Here is a 3,876-nt window from a genome sequence, read left to right on the forward strand (position 1 = left end):
CTATGCTGTACACACATCAGGGTCTCACAGTGTATGTAATATGGGCTGAAGCTCTCTATGGAAGCCAGGCTGTCCTTGAACTCATAGCAGTCTTTCTGCTTTCATCTCTTGGATGTTGAGATTATACAAAACACACCAGAAAACATCTTAGCCTTATCTAAAAAAGTCACTTAGAGTATGCCATGCCCAGGTGTGGGCTTGGACTCCTGGAAGAACTGTGACCCTCCTTTCTTCTGTTGTTTTGTTTTTTGCTTTCTTTTGAGATAGAGTGTCGTTCTATATCCTGACCTGACCTTGAACTCAAAGTGATCTTCTTGGCTTTGCAATACCTCTACACCCAGCTAAAATTATATTTCTTAGCCTTCCATCAAACTCAATATCCTGAGATTAGAAAAAGACAATGTATATAGCAAAACTTTATGCACTAAAACAATGGCCATAGATTTCATTAGAAGGAAGTTAGGAAAGAGACATAGATAACCGAAACTTTAGGAAATAAACCAATTACCATCTTTTGAAGTTTTAAAATGATCTTTCTGTTGTGGTTTTTTTTTTGGAGGGGGGGAGGTTGAGACAGGGGCTCTTTTTTTTTTTTTTAAGATTTATTTATTTATTATATATAACTATCCTGTAGCTATCTTCAGACACACCAGAAGAGGGCATCAGATCTCAATACAGATGGTTGTGAGCCACCATGTGGTTGCTGGGAATTGAACTCAGGATCTCTGGAAGAGCAGTCAGTGCCCTTAACCACTGAGCCATCTCTCCAGCCTGTCAGGGGCTCTTCTAGCGCAGACTTGTCTTTGACTCTCTTTAGCCTAAAGTGATCTTGAACATCTTGCCCTCCTGTCTCTACTCTCCCTCCAGACCCCTTCTCCCCACCCAAGTGGTATGGTTTTAAGGATTCAGGAACACACCTGGATCCAAAATAATCTTCAATACCTCCATGTAGCAGGTCACAAACAGGGGTACAGCAGCCTCCTGGACTCAAATTCTGAGCTTGTAGTCTTTATTATTATTTTTACTTGTTTATTTTCTTATTTTCAAGGCAAGTTTTCTCTGTGTAACAGCCTTGTTTGTTCTGGAACATTATTTGTAGACTAGGCTGGTCTTGAATGTACACAGATCCACCTGCTTCTGCCTCTCGAGTGCTGGGATTAAAAGGCATTGCACCACTATCGTCTGGCTAAAAGTTTTGATTTTAAGCTTTTTTTTTTCAAGTTAATTTATATTTATTTTGAGCCTGTGCTATCCTTTCACAACAAATGTCTCATCTTAAAAATGCTGAGTGAGCTGTTTAAAGGGAACCGAGTGGAGCTGTGGGGAGTCGGTTTGGCTTGGTTTGGGTGGGAAGAAATGAAATAGGTTGGTCCTTAATTATGCCACATTATATCGTTATGAAAACTACCCCTGAGTTACACCTGCAGCCCTTTGAGTTTCATAAAAAAAAAAACTACATGATCAATTTAGTCCGTATAATCTTGTTTTCAAAACTATATGTGGGAGAAGAGCGTGGGGGTGGGAAATAAAATGTGGGACTCTAGCTAGGCCTTGTGGTGCATACCTATAGTTCAAGCTCTGAGGAGGCAGAAGCAGGTGTATTTCTGAGTTTGAAGCCAGCCTGGTGTTCATTGTGAGTTCCAGGACAGCCAGGGCTATGTAGAAAGACCCTGTTTTGTTTTGCTGTTGTCTTTTAAGTAATAAAACAGTGCGAAGAAAAAGATGTGGGACACTGTCCTCTAGAGATCTGGGATCCTCTGCAGACGTTTTGTTTGTATGTGCTGATGGGAGAGGGCTCTAGAAATCAGCTCACCCAGGGACTGACAAAGCTTCCTCCGTCTTGGGTCAGGGAAATGGGATACCTCTGTACTATGAAATGTTGATGAGCCATAGAGGGAACTGGTGCAGGAGTAGCAGATGGAATTCCTGGACGATTGTTCCGGCTGTCACCAGAGAAGACTGGCAGGAAGGAGAACTGGATAATTTATGGAGGGACAGATGCTAAGGCTTCTCCGGAACCATCTGGTCAAGCGGGGCCTGGGCTTGGGGTAGGTGCCTTTAGGTCTGGGCAAACACTTTGGCCACAAGTCCTCCCTGTTTCCTTTACCTGGCTTCTTGTCCTGGAGTCTTTTCAGAAAGGCTGTGCTCCCTGAGGACACAGAAGCAGAAACTGCTCCAGCTGACTCCCCTCTCAGGTTCTCCTTTGTTGAATCTGGGCTTGGCCTTGCCACCATCCCTATCAAGGCCCAGTGATGTCTTGGGGTGGGGGGTGGGGAGCATGACTTTTCTTATTTTACTGTATTTTCAACTCTTCTTTCCCACTACTATATCCCAGAATCGTTCAGCCACTCACTTCCAGATCCCTTATTGAATAACAAATATTTATTGAGTACCTACTTTGGGCAAACAATTTAGACACTGAGGACACTGTGTTAAATGAGAAAAAAATTCTAGAGTTTTTATGATAGTAGGACAGATGGTCAATAAACAAAGAAATATTTAATATGCTGTCAGATAATAATAGCCTCCATGTAAGTAAATGTTCAATGAAGCACAGTAAGGGGGAGTGACTGAGATGCTGAATGTCCAAAGAAGACTTCTTTGACATGATGCTATTTGAACAGGGGCACAACTATTGGTAACTACCGAGAAGAACATTGCAGTCACAGGAAACAGAAAACCGGAAGACTCTGAGGCATCAGTATGCTTAGCACGCCCCAGGAAAGCCTGCTACCCAGTCACTGCTGTGTGCTGTGCACCTGCTATGGAATATCAAAACATGCTCTTCGACTTAAAAAAATATTAAGGTAAAGGGATACAGTAAGTAAAGCATTAATCATGTACTAAAGAGTGCTCAGTGGTTAAGAGCATTTGCTCCCCTTGTAGAGGACCCAAGTTCAGCTCCCAGCACCTAGATGGTGGCTCACAACCGTCTATATCTCCAGTTCTCAGTGATGGAATATCCTTTTTCTGATCTCTGCAGGCTCCTGCATGTACACAGTGCACATACATAGACATGGGCACATACATGTAAGATAAATTAATAAATAATTATGGTACAGGACATTCGTAATGAAGTTCTGTGCAACTAGTCAGAGCCGTCTAGTAAAAGGAGCATCAGAGGAAGGCTCTCTGGGAGAGGTGACAGTTTAAGAATCGGAACCGAAAACTGGGCCTAGAGGCTAAAATCTGTTAACACCAAGTGAGTCAAGGTGCTTGCCTGGGCTACATAATGAATTTGAAGACAGCCTGGGCTTCAGTGTGGAGACTCTCCCCTCCCTCCAAAAGAGGAGGAACTGCATTGTGGATCTCAAGGCTTGATAACATAGGGGAATTAAAGAACCTGAAGACTTTGGGAGAGGTGGGACGCAGGCTTGAAAAGGGTGACAGAAATTGGGTCATGCGTTATCTTCTGTAAAGATGAAAAGCAGGCATTTTCCCTTGAGCTAAGTGGCACTCTGGAAGCAGAGCTCTCTGTGAGTTCAAGGTCAGCATGTTCTACAAAGTGAGTTCACAGTCCTAGACCAGCAATGAGACCCTGCCGGCCGGCCGGAGTGGAGATGAGCCTAGGGGTGCGTGGCGGCGTGTGTTGGTATTTTTCTAGGTATAAGAGGTATCTCCTACTGTGTTTTTAAGCGTTGTTCCCTATTTTTCCTACAGTGCCAGTCTTTCCCCCTTTCTCGCTGTTGAATCCTACTTCTGACACCGCCTTCTTTCTTCCCTTGCCAGGTTTCCAATGCTTGCTTGGAGGGGATGCCCGTTTTCCGAGCTTCAACAGAAGTCCCAATTCTTTACCCCGAGGCCCCGCCCCCGGGCCCCGCCCCCGATGACGCGCGGCGCCTAGTGCGTGGGGATTCCCGCGGCCCAGGCCCCTAC

This window comes from Micromys minutus (genome assembly GCF_963924665.1).
Source record: "Micromys minutus genome assembly, chromosome: 5".
In the NCBI taxonomy this organism is placed as follows: domain Eukaryota; kingdom Metazoa; phylum Chordata; class Mammalia; order Rodentia; family Muridae; genus Micromys; species Micromys minutus.